Genomic DNA, 14,271 nt, shown 5'->3' on the forward strand with positions numbered 1-14,271 from the left:
ATCTTATGTTCCATATTCTTCTTGACTTTGACTTAAACATATGTTTTATCTTACTTTCGACTGTTATTTTTACTTTCGAGTTCTAGGTATATCTTTCGTATGCTATAACTTCATTTTGACTATTTGTGTTATGTTTAGAGGTTACTGTTCACGTTCAGCATTCGACTGCGTTCGCATTCGACTTCACTATGACTTGTTCAGTACACAATTCATATTTGATGGAACATTTTCGACGCACAAACCATGCTTGATGTCTCCTAGTCTATGGGTTGAACGAATCTTGGTAACATTTTTAGGTTTGCTTAGTTTTTTTTTGCTGTGATTCTTTAATAAAAACAAAATACAAAAAGATTTTTGATTTCTTTTTTATTTAAATTCTTGCAAAAATCTAAAGTAAAAAATATTTTATGTTTTTTCTATTATAACACTGAAAATACAAAAATATTCTCATTAGAATCTCATTGTAACATGATGATGCTCATTCGCATGCCAAATGATCACATTTTCCAAGGGAACAAGTATACCTGGAAACTATGTACTAGTCAAGTGTCCCTAGAAGCTTGCTACGACATGTTGTCCTCAAGCCTCAATGACTCTATGTGTTTGAAGCCTTAATGAAACTTATCACACGATATTTTCTTCCCAATCAAGTTGTATTCACATTTGTCAAAGAGCTACCTTTTTCTTATCATGATGATTCAATAGTTTTCTGCTTGGTCAAAATTTTCTAGTAGAGGTAAAATGAGTTCTTACACCCAATCTTTTTCACCAAAATTTCTTTCACAATCACATATTACACTACATATCCTTGACATCTATGGCCAAAACCGCCATAATGTATATATGTAGAAACTCTGTGTTTATGATTTTGAGTCATTCTTTCGTCATGATGGTGAAACCCAATGAACCTAACTTTCAAGGAATTGACAGTGAACAACATTGTTCAAGATTTTAATGAAACATTTTTTTTTGTACCCGTTCGATATTCAGAATATCATTCTATTCAAATTGTGTGATCTTGATAAAATGTTCTAACACCAAGACGATTTTACCCAAAAAGATCCAGTACTTTTTTTTGGAATGAGGTTTTAGTCTGCATATCTTTTCTGAACTTTTATTACTAATAATAATCACCAGCCATACTTGTTCTTGACTACACTGGTCATCCATGTAATTTTGCTTAATCGAATTACATTTATGTTAAGTTGTGTCTTTGTGAAATTGAATTCGCCTTCGAAATCAATGCCAAAGAAGCCTTCGATGCTCATCAACGAGTATTCAGTTGTAATTCATGAGAAACCACACAAGCAATTTTTCATCTCTATTGATGTCGAATGAAGAGATTTTTGATCGGGATCAATCTGCTTTTGTATCAAATAAATTTGATAATATAATATCCACATTTTGTTTTACGTGCTTCTATCTCATTCTTTGGCACACAAATGCAATGAAATCTTGAGGTTTTGGGTATTACCAACTCGAAACTTCGAATTTTCAAAGTTTGTTGTATGATTTTGCTTCCCACTCCCATAACTAAATGAGTCGGGCCTCCATATCGAAGGAATGGTCTTACCTTGGCGTCGAATTACACGATGTACTTGTTTGAGGATCAAAACATGTGACGGTTCTTATCTAATTGGAAATATCAAAAGTTCTGAGGGACGTGACAGTTCAGGATTTTCACAGGAATCAATGAGAACGTGATGATCACTTTTATGACATGGATCTTTTTATGGTGTCGGTTAAATAACCAACACAATATGTAGCATTGTTTTATTGGATATCGGTCCAAATTCAAAAATATCTCCGATTGTAAAAGGACTTTGATAATTTCCTTATCAATCTTTATGCTCTCTGATCAAACCTTCAAGAACCCTAACTATTTATCGATTATCACAACCAATCTTCGTCTCTAATCCCACAACAACTAATGATGAAGAAGTTTCACAATTGATGACGAAGATTCAAACAACTAATCTTCGTCTCGTTCCTTCAGTTGATCACTATCTGGAGGAATTAAGAATACTTGTTCAAACTCTGAATAACTTTGTATTATCAACTGCGTTGTCTTTATCATTTGCAATTCCAATAAATTGGTTTTCGCTTGCTGCTTCAACTGTTGTACTCAACAAAACTACTAACGTGGTTTCATTTCAACTCTCGAATTCAAAGATCAAGAAGATCACTCGGAAGTAATTCAGCTAAATTCTGAAGTAACCAGTTTTAGGTACATTCTATGAAGTCTCGAATGATCAGGTGCTTCATATGTTCAATGAAATGGGGCATCAACCAACTCTTACTGGAATAAGTGACTTTAAGAAGTCTGGTCCTTCTTGTATGTGGAGTTTTCTGTTTGGGTTGTGTTACGCTCTTAACAGGAAGAAGCTTTGGGCTCGACAATTCCAATCTTGAACTCTATTCAATCATAGTAGGATTGTATTATGATCTGAATGTGGATTATGCTACACATCTTTGGCAGGAGTTTGGAACCTGAATCACATGCACGAACTTAACAAATGGTGTTTTGAGCGCTCGATTTCAGAGCTTGATTTTGAAAGAGGTTTATAGTCAAGAAAATATTCTAATTCCGGTTGGAATTGAGTATGCTAAATTTCCAATAATGGCTGCTCCAAGGGTTTTTGTGGATGTACCTATTGTTTTTTCCACTATTGCCTGAATTTCGGATTCGATGCTCAAGCTTGTTGATACAAAAAATTAGTTTTTGGTTCAATACTTAACCTCTATTGATTCTTCTGTTATCATTGGGGTTCTTCAACAAAAGGGGGTAGAAGGCACGTCGAAAGTATCTAAGGTTCCAATGAAGAAGAAACAACTCAAAAAACCACAAGCTGTGGAGGAGGAACTTGTTAAAGAAACAATATCGACAAAATATGGGGTTCTAATATCGATGAAAGAAACCTACAAATAAGCCCTTTGAATCTCCTATCAAGAAAAATGTTCAAGAACCTGTTGTCCAACAAGTTGAGCCTACCAGTGTCGAATCATCTAATCCTCGTTCCTTCAAGAAAGGTTTAAAGATGGTTCAAAAACCATAATTTAATAGGAAATGTGTTCTATTTTGTGAAGCCTCTATTCTTGTTTCACCAGCTTCAAAGAAGCGTCAAGCTCTTGAGATGGATCACAAGTTACGAAAGAAGAAACATAAGATTCCAGTTCCACTTGACAATGTAACAGTCGAAACTGATCACAACTGTGATAGTGAAAGGTCAGAGATTTGGGTAGAAGATTATCTTAGTTGATCACCTCGAAGGGATTCTCATATCAAGTCAATTTTCTAGGCGACAGGGTATCCTGATAACAATGTACATACTTCTAATACAAATAAAGACATCAATTTGAGTGATCAGCAAAACATAAATATCCATAAGCAAACTATTGTCAAACCATCTGGGGTTTCGACTACCAAGTCCGATAAGGAGGAGTTTTGAACTCCATAAATCATTATGGACTTATCTAATAAGGGAACAAATGTTAATATGGATGATAGGATAAAAAAACATTGCATCTTTTGTCACTTCAACCATAGAAATTTCAACCATTGGAACTTCAACCATCAAATCTTCAACAACCTTACCACCACCTTCATCATCGACTTTTACTTCTATTCCAATTTCCACAATTTCACCAGCATTTTCTTGTATCATGCAATAAACTATTTCTGCTCTCTTTTCATCACAATCCATTGAAAAGTCCCAACCTGAACATGAAGTTGTTAAGGATGATATTATGGTGTCTTTTGCTGAAATTCAATTTGATCCAAAGGAAGAGAATATTCCGGATGAGATGATTATGTCAGGAAAAAAATTCAAGATTTTAAACTCCAAGATGAATTTGATCTTATAGTTCTTGGTTGAACATGAAGCAAGCATTCTATCTGTAGAGTCGAAGTTGATTCTATTCTCAAATTTCAGAAGTCTAGGTTGCAAGCTCTTAACGATGGTGTTGAAAAGAGAAATGATGAAAGGATTTTCAATCATTCTCAAACCATTTCTGGTGAAGTTTCTAAGATGTGTGATGTTTCAAAAGAACATCATGAAATTTTTTTTAAACAATTGGAGGAAATGAAAGTATGCTTACAGACTCAGATTTATGATAAGAAGATTAATGTGATTGCTGAAGCTTTAACTTGCTTGATTGAGGACATTTATTCATTCAACAAAGATTACACTATTGGTATTCAAGACATAGTGAAAGAAGATGCTCAAGTCTTTACCAGAGTAGAGGAGTTCTTGTCTGAAATTAAAACGATGATTTTGGCTCAATCGACGATTTCTCCAGAATCCATATCTCAAATGGTTTCTAACATCGAAAAAAACATGAAGTCTGAATTGGATCCGATAAGGAGATTACTAATTTGACTTCCAACAAATGCTCCTTATGCAATGTATGTGTCGCAAAGGGGAGAAATGGGTGTTGGTTCGTCGAAAGAGATTGGTGATAAGTTTGGAGTTGTTGTGGGAAAGGTGATAAATACTCAAATCCAAACAACTATTTCGATGAAGCCTATAACTTCAACTTCTACAAAAAAAAATATGAGAGCTTTGACAAAAGGAATCTCAATAAATGAAGGAGCACGAGGTACAAGTTCAGTCCTGGAAAAATCAAATCTGAATGTTGATCCAAAAGATAAAGGGAGATAAATCATAGTTGAACAATCAGAAGAAGAGAAGAAAAAGAAAAAAGCCTTAGAAATCGAAAAGCAAAGGCAGATCAATAGCATACTAAGGCGAAGAGCAAATGACCCACCTAGCTTGAACATGGGTGATCCAAACAAACAGTGGTGTTATGATAATAGAAGATATTGTTTCGATTGGAATGAATGATTACTTTCGAAAGGTGCCAAAGAAAAGCTTCGAAATTGAAAATTATGACTTTGATCAGGATAACTTTCTAATCAATCATATATTGTTCACTTCTTCTCAATTCAATATTGTAGAGAACTTCAATGATAAGGAAGAATTTAAAAGATTGAATATTCGATTTCACACACTCTTAGCGAAAAATGAAGAAGACGTATGCTCACCTATGAGTATAATCAAAGTTTTGAACACTACTCGTGACAGCATGTTCATAGGTATGCTACAAAATTTTTGTTATATTTTATTAAGGGAAAATAACGTTTTTTTGAGTTCTCGGTAGCATATTTTCCTTTGATGAACTTCAATGATCTGATCTTGGTTATGAAGATATTGAGTGTTATAGATGTGTCAAAGATAACAAAGATCAAAAGGATTCCATCATTGGTTTTGCTCATATCTAAGTATTTGTAGACAACTATTATGATTACTTGGCAATCACTGAGATTGTGCTTGCAACAACGATAAAAAAGCCTTTTAAATTTCCTTAATCCTTGTTAAAGGAAAAGATAAACATTTTTGAATATGAAGATGGATAAATAATTCACAACCTCTTGGAATTGTGTTTCAAGGAAATAATAGAAATGGGCGAATGATGAAGTTCTTGTTTCAAGTGAGTGATCTTGAGAGATACACAAACTCTCACTATACAAATCTCCTTATTCGAATCAACAATTGCAAGAAGAACGACAATGAAGACAAAGATGAGACTCGAAAAAGCATTTTGTGGTATATTGAGATTCAAAGAGAACTTCTATAGACTCTAAAGTTTTTTGCATAATTTTGGCTACTCTCACTAAGGGGGAGATTGTAGGGGTCCAAACCTATATAGCGCGGAGTCGAATTGGTCAGAGTCTGTAAGGAGGCAAAATCCAAATGATTTCGACTCTCTATCTATTTTACAAGGCATTGTTATTTCGAAGTGTGAATGTGTAGTCCTTGTAACATTTTTCGTGTTTTATGTTCCCTATAAATAGGGTAGGTGCATAGAGTATAGTAACTTTTTGAAACTTGGAGAACTCTCTTGTACTCTTTTCTCTTGTGTATTCATCCAGACTAATCGAGCCAAAAATACATTATTTACATCTTGTGTTTATATACATCTTTGAATGTTTTAATCATTTTTGTTCGTAATCAATTCTAACACACTTCAATATTTGATCATAATAACTCGATGATTCGTAATCAATATAATCCATCCATTATAAATCAACCGTAGGAGAAGGTGAAATCAGATCTAAGCAGATTTACTCATTAGTTCTTGAAGTTAATTTGTTTTCTTGCTTGCTTAATTGTTTAGTTTATAGTATGTTCCTTTCATCTTGCAAAATTAGTAAAAAACCCCCAATCATAGTTTGTGTTTTAGTTTAATTAGAAGTAGTTATTTTATTTAATTGAATTCCATTCCCTATGTTCGACACCAGACTTACCTCAGCTATTGAGACATCCCCATTTTCACGGCTAGAAAAGACCGATTATGTTTATGCGTTATAAAAATCAGAGTATTTATTTAAATAAAAACATTGCGGAACTTGTTCCCAGTAAAACATGATAAATACGTTATCAAAGAATATCCGAGGAAAAGTATTTTTATTCATTTTAAAACATTTGGGATGTCATCGTCAATACAGAAACATAAGCATAAACAGAACTTACATTCACTATCACTAGTGATCTATATCTCCTTAATCTCTCAGTGTAATGTGACTTCATATCAATACCTTTGATATAAATAAACTGAGTGGGTCAGGTTGGGAAACCTGGTGAGTACATAGGGTTTTCAACCCACAATAATATAATTATTATGTTTAAACAATCGAACAATCAACCCAATTACCCATCTCCATTATCTTCTTTACTCTTAAGGATCTATCCTAAGAGTCATCTATCCTGCATTCATTTATTCCGAAGTCCCTTGCTTCCAGGGTTATAGGACTGGCACTAAATCCATAGCTGCCAATGCTCATTCGTAAAGCACTAATTCCATAGCTGTTATAGTTTATTTATCGGGTACTAAATCCATAGCTACCAATGTTTATCTAGTAGGTACTAAGTCCATAGCTACCAATTCCTAATAGGTACTAAGTCCATAGTAACCAGTGTTTATCTAGTAGGTACTAAGTCCATAGCTACCAATTCCTAACAGGTACTAAGTCCATAGCTACCAGTGTTTATCTAGTAGGTACTAAGTCCATAGCTACCAATTCCTAACAGGTACTAAGTCCATAGCTACCAGTGTTTATCTAGTAGGTACTAAGTCCATAGCTACCAATTCCTAATAGGTACTAAGTCCATAGCTACCAGTGTTTTTCCAATAGGCACTAAGTCCATAGCTGCCAGTGTTATTTATTAGGCACTAAGTCTATAGTTGCTTATGTTTACTCACATCATCTTTTCTCTCTCATCATTCATCTACCCATGTTATCCCTAGCATATTTGTATATATAAAATACGTATACAGTTTAAATCATTTAAAACATGTATAAAACGTTCATCCAGCATAGACAGCAAGTACTCAGATAATATGCACACATAGCACGTAATTTATATAAAATACTTCATATCTATGTGTAAGATGAAAGTAACTATGCACTCACTTGATTAGGTGGTGATTCCGAACTCAGACAACGCTTCGTTATCTCAAAACAATTTTCCTCGACAAAACCTAATATCAATACCACTAGGGTTTAGTTTTTAACGTTAACAGCAACTAATTATTAGTCTAGCTATTATTACCATTATACAAGCGTTAAATAACATTCAATATAACTCATAATAATAGTCCAAATAATTATTTTAAGGTCCTTATAATGTTACTATAATTAAATAAAAGCTATATTAAATATAGTATAAGCGTAGCTCACTTACAACGAGTTTTTATTAAAAACCAGGCTTCGCTGGAGCAGCGTTTCCGAGCCGAAAGCTTTTCTTCTCGGAGCCGTCGGGCGCTCTGGGGCTTTCTTCTCGTGCTAGGGAGGTTCCCTAGACTTGGGAGGGGTTTACGAAGGTTAGAGAGAGAAAGAAAGGCTTATGGTGTGAAGAAATTATGAAGTGTTCATCTCTTATTTATAGGAATTTTATATTAAAGTAGTCTCCAAGCTTCGTCCGTATCTTTCGCGTATGAGCTCCATTTTCTACGTTATTTATATCTACGCATTGGTATTTACGAGTACTACAACTTTCATTTAGACCCCGTCGGCTAATTCTCCTTCTATCTCAGATTTACAAAAACTGTATCGTATTTATCGCGAGAAGAGTAGCGACTAAGATTCGTCCATATCTTTCGCATACGAGCTCCGTTTCTGACGTTATTTATATCCATGCATTGGTATTTACGAGTACTAAAGCTTTCATTTAGACCTCGTTGGCTAATTCTCATTCTATTTTGGATTTACAAAACTGTATCGAATTCGCCGCGCTCGAAAAGTAGAGACTAAGCTTCATCCATAACTTTCACATACGAGCTCCGTTTTTGATGTTATTTATATCCACGTGTAGGTAAAAATAAAATCTACAACTTTCCTTTTTACTCCGTCAGCTAATTCTCGACTGATCTTAAATTTAACAGTAGGAGGTGATTACACTGTAAAATGTCCGCGTAAAATTCATAACTTTTACATACGGACTCCATTTTCGTCCGTCTTTTTGTTGTTGAGTTCCTATTAATGAGATATTAAACTCTCATTTAGGTCGCCTAATCCAAAAATCGCTCGAACTAAAATTTGAGTTTCCGGTCATGCACCGTTATGCCAAATCTTAGAAAAATCATAACTTCTTCATACGAAGTCAGATTTGGGCATTCTTTTTATGGACAATCTCAGTTTAACATTTTATACGACTTTTGTTTAGATCGCTAAGGCTAAAAGTCGCTCTATTGTAAATTCACTATTTACGCTTCCCGATGTCGTGCCGGTTCCGTCGCAAAACTTCGACGGGTCATAACTTCTTCGTTATAACTCGGATTTCAGTGTTCTTTATTTCTACGGAACCCTTGAGACATATTCTACAACTTGGTTAAGATTATTTATTTTAAATAATCTTTTGTCGAAAATTCGTTTTTGACCCCTATTATCTCTAAATTGACTAGCCCGGATCTACGGACGTTACAGCTATTCTATAATCTGACTAGGTACACTGCCTATAAGTGCATAGTTAGTAAAAGATGGTTAGGTTAATAACTTAAGACTAATAGGTATATTTGCGCATTTCAATTTTTTTGTCGTCGTTGCCAGGGAACGACTTGTTTGATTTATAGTTTAAGTGCTTTTAGTTACTCGATCCTTTTTGTGGGGCAACAACCGTAAAAAGTTAATTTTCTGAATTAGTTTAATTTTTCTTTGCTTTCTAAGAATCAACCACGTTGTGGTTACCTTTACGACGTCGCGGTTACGTCTCAATGAAAATTTTACTCTAGTCATTTTTATTTCTTTTACGCGTTTTTGTTTAATTTTCGTTTTCATTCCAGTGATTTACGATCCAAGGATCCGAAATTTCACTGATTCCACCATTTCAAGATCCAGAATCATCTTTTCACAAGAAAAAGAACAAGAAGGTCGACAAGTCAAGTAGCAGTTGTCAATCGGACAAGGGATTTGAAAGATTTGAAAGAACTATAAACGTAAATGGTATTAGTTACGAGGAAGGAACAGAGATTGATTCAGACAATGACATAAACAGTGAGGTTGAAGAGATGTTGCATATCACAAGAAGAACCATGGGGATTACAAGAAGATGACACATGAAGATAATACACCAGGTCTTGTACCACCCGAGATACCATCTAAAAGAAGTTTTGAGCTTAAGGGGCACATTTTATCAATGCTCAAAGACATACCTTTCGCCGGGAAAGAGTATGTAGATGCATTCAAGCACATATATTAAGTAAAAGACATTGCAAACTACTTCAATTTTCCAAACGTGCCACACAAATTAGTGTTACTTAGGATGCTTTTGGTGACATTTACCGGTGAAGCTAAGGTTTGGTTGAAAGCACTCGCATCAGATCCATTACTACATGGGCAAATTTTCATGACGCTTTTTTTGAGCAATTCAATCCACTTTCGAATATCTCAAAGCCCAAGAATAATATTGCTAATTTTTAACAAAAGGTTGGAGAGTCCTTATATGAAGCGACAGAGAGATACAAGGGTTTGCTGAGGAGTTGTCCTGAACAAGATCTCAATTTCCAACAAGAAGTGTCCATTTTATATGTTGGGGTGAACGTCATAACAAGGCAATTTCTTGACTCTCAAGGACCAATGACAAAGAAGGAACCAAACACTATTAAAGATTTGATTGAAAAGTTCGCGAAGAATTCACGTGAGTATCATAACCCACAAGAGGATGTTACTAGAGATAAAGGAGATAGAGGGAACGAGAACATCGCTATGATTTTGGCAAAATTAGATAATATGGATCGAAGGATGACAAAGATGGGTCAAGCTATCCATGCAATAAGAGTTGGGTGTTATTATTATGGCGTCCCACATCTGACTAAGGATTCTGATCTAGATTAGAATGGTAACCGAAAAGAAAAAGTTTGTTACTCAAGTGGTGAATGATATGATGAAGATTGGAGAAATCCCAAAAGGAATGGTTGCCATATGATGAGTAAAAGAAGCATAAGGATGAAAAATTTAGACAAACTGGTAGAGGTTTTTACCAAAAAGAGAAACAACCACCTTAGAAGAAGATTGATTTTGAGTCGTACTTCATGGGTTTATCGAAGCCTTAGAAAAAAGGCACGATGCTATGATGAAGTATTGAATCGAGTTATGAATGTAGAATCAGAGTAATGAGAATTAAGAACACCAATAGTAAATAAGATCTTGTTTCAGCTTAATTATGCTTCACAATTACAAAGTGAGAATAGACAAGACAGATTTCCAAAACCCTTTTCTAACTCTAAGTAACATTTCCTATCTATAGGAAAATAGTAAAGCATACAAAAAAATTACAAAGGACTAAGCTTTATAGTTTCGACACAAAATGCCTTTGTAAAATAACATTACATTTCGACACCTTACAATATAATTTTGACCCTTACAATCTCCCCCATTGTAAGGAGTGTTGAAATCAGTTAATCAAAACTTGAGCAGCTAAATGTAATGTTCTTCGAATCTCAGCATACCAATTCATCACCTTCTTTAGTTCTGCCTTATCTCCATCATTATTCTTCTTACAATTATTCATACGAACAATTAAGTTCGTATAATGTTCAATTGTATATCTTTCAATTTCTCTTGTTTGAAAAAAAAAACTTCGATGGCTTTCCCTTCTTATTCTTCCCAGAAAAAACTATACCAAATGGCTTCAAACATATTTCACCATCTACATACTTCTTCATCTGAGCTTCACTCATTGCCTTGATTTTAGGAGCAACAATTTCCTTTTCCATTGTAGCAGCCAACTCAACGTCTGTGATAGCAAGACAATCATAGTAATTGACTATGAAAAGTTTATATGACCTAGACCCAATTTCAACACATCCTTGCTTGTGTTTTGGAGTTTAGAAGCATCCAAATCCTTGAGTATATATGCAACTTGAATTAAATCATTCAAATTCATCAAAGGAAAATCAGTAATGGAAAATTCGAAAGTTTCTTTGTTTTCCCTCACTACATGATATCGAAAATTCTGAAGCATATTTTCAAACATTTACCCTTTCGATATACCAAGTACTTGAACAATTTTCACCAGTGACGAAACCTCTTCTTGTTCCTTTCGCAAAACTGCATAAAATCTCAGCTTCATGTGAGAAAAATCATCGTTGTTCTCAAATCTATTCACAACCGTGTGTTGACTAGTGAGAAACATCATCTCATTGATAGGAAAATCAAGTTGATTCATATCTAAGTTCTCAATTGCATAACTCTTACTTGGCTTTTTCTCGAATTCATACATTTCATTGTATGCAACTCTTGCTTCAATGTTTTCATAACTGTGCAATTTTATTGGATCACCTTTGTTTATTGTAGGTGGATCACTTGCACAAAGCAATAAAATACTCTGAATATGATGTTGCTTTTCCATTTCAGCTTCAATTTTAGCTTTTCTTTCTTCTTTCTGCTTTTCAAGAAGAATTGTTTTCCCTTTGTTTGAAGTTTGTGTTGTTTCCTTGGGTTTCGAAATACTTCCCTCTTTAGCAGATGACCCAATTACAATGCCTTTTGAGATTGGCCTTACGGTAAAAACAATTGATATTATGGGTCCAGCTTGTGAAATTATTGGTTTTGAACTGGGAGTGTGAGTTGTAAAAACTTTGCCAACTACTTTCACTTCTTCATTTGTAATTCCGGATGCACCTTCTCCTTTACCAGCATTCACCTTTTCTTCCCCATGCACCCCTGTAAGAACAGGTGGGGCATTCGTTGGTAAGAAAGGGGCAAACTGAGACAAGGGATCCAACATTTTTTGAATTACAAGTTCGAAATAACAAAACTTCTAATCAATAAACTCAGGTGTAAAAATGGATGAGGAACTAGGTTTCGAAACAATGCCCTTCAATTCTTCAAGTAGAAAAGTAACTTTTTCAAAACTTGTAACAGTAGCTGTTGCATTCTAATCAAATTTATGATCAAAGGATTGATGAATTTTAACGAATGTTGTAAGAGCATCTACGATAATATCAACTTTATCAAGAAGAGAAGAGTATTTGGTATCCATCTCATGACGTTCTTTACATACATTAACCTTCAGTTATTCAATCTTGTGAATGACATTCTCACGAACCATTTTAACATATTGTACAAATAGAACATGGCATTCCTTTGCAATCCTTTTCAAATCCTTGAGCTCATCATTAAACGTCAAAGAGTTAGACTTGACTCGCAACTTGTTACATTTATCCATGGAATCAAGCTTTTCGAAAAGACGAGATTCAGATTCAATAATCAGCCTCTCCACTTCCTTGAACAACCAAACTTCCTGAGCTTTAAGCATCACATCAATTTCAATACTGGAGACAAAATTCTTACCTCATGCATCTGCTTGGGATTGAAGTACTGAATTGAGCTTTTTGTTGAGAATCTTCAACTGTTTCCCGGTCATCAATATATGATCTGGGATATGATCTTCTTCGGGATCAAATTCCAAATCAGCAAATGAACCTCCAAACCCCCCATCATCAGTATCATCATAGTTAAGAGGTTTAGGTGGATCAGTGAATTGGTATGAAAAAAGAGACGTGATAGGATGATCAATGACCATATCAAAAGTAGGAGAATTAGTGGTTAGAGCAATAGAGGTGATTATTGATGGTAAAGAAGTATTAGTTTGAACAGTGACAGATTCAATAATACCTTGAGAAACAACAAGATGTTCATCATTCAAAACTCCTTCACCCATATTGACATATACATATGTATTAAATATGCATGTAGATATGTCTGAGGTTCGAACCTCCTCATAAAATGATTCTGTTAACGAAACCTCAGGTGGTATGTCCGAAGTCTTCATAGAAACGACACTTGTGTCGATGTACCAAATATAGTAGATGTGTCTACTATTGAAGTTTCCATAGAGCAACTTACAATTCCTGTCATTTTGAAAGTTGACTTGGTAGGTGAGTTCTGTGTAGAGGAAGGATTACCAAGTGGGGAATCAGGAACAATTTCTTCATCTTTATCAACTTGAAGAATCAACTTTCGCTTCTTTGGCTTCTTGGTCTTGCTAGAGATATGATTAGCAACATCCTCAACCATGTGCTTCTTTGATGATGGTGATATAGGTATAGGAACTTCACGAAGAACAACACCTTTTCTTGTGACATGGGGCTTCCGAATCATTGATGGTGAAAAACTAGATGACCTCTCAGGAGATGGTTTGGATCTATAAGACATCTTTTTGATAAGCTTTAAGACACCAGACTTTGTTGGAATTAGGCTCTTGGTAGAATCAGGTTGGGTAGTTTCCTGAGATTTCTCAGACTTCTGCGAAACTTTCACCACCTCTGTTGGTTGTTTCTTTGGTGACTTAGAAACAGTTGTGTCTTCATATGTTTTCTTAGGAGTTGAGACAGTCTTTGACTTCCAAGATTTCTTCGAAGAGCCTTCATCAGGTTTTGATAGCAAACTACCAAGTCCATCATTTGTGCTGATAGAAAGTAGATAAGCCTCCAATACAGGATTCGAAGGATCAACGTTCTTTAGCATCCCATCAGGAATTCTAGCAACTATTGGAAAAACATTTACATCATCTTCAATTGCCCTGGGGTAGTGATATTTCAAGAATTCAGCTTTGGGTTCATCAGCAGGCACCAAAATAGCTTCCTTCTCATAGATAAATTGGAGAATGAGACTCCAATACCTTGCACATGAAATCCCATTTACCACATTCGTATTTTCAATGCTTCTCAAGAATTCTTTCTACAGCTGAGTTGCATAATCGACAAGTA

The 14,271-nt window shown here is 34.9% G+C and overlaps 1 non-coding gene across 1 annotated transcript; it reads right to left on the bottom strand.

The window, feature by feature from the left end:
• Positions 1-9,949: 9,949 nt before the first annotated feature.
• LOC111890261 (small nucleolar RNA R71) lies at positions 9,950-10,056 on the bottom strand. The gene has a single exon (XR_002849785.1). It is a non-coding gene; the product is annotated as a small nucleolar RNA R71 (small nucleolar RNA).
• Positions 10,057-14,271: the final 4,215 nt, after the last annotated feature.

This window comes from Lactuca sativa, chromosome 6 (genome assembly GCF_002870075.4).
Source record: "Lactuca sativa cultivar Salinas chromosome 6, Lsat_Salinas_v11, whole genome shotgun sequence".
In the NCBI taxonomy this organism is placed as follows: domain Eukaryota; kingdom Viridiplantae; phylum Streptophyta; class Magnoliopsida; order Asterales; family Asteraceae; genus Lactuca; species Lactuca sativa.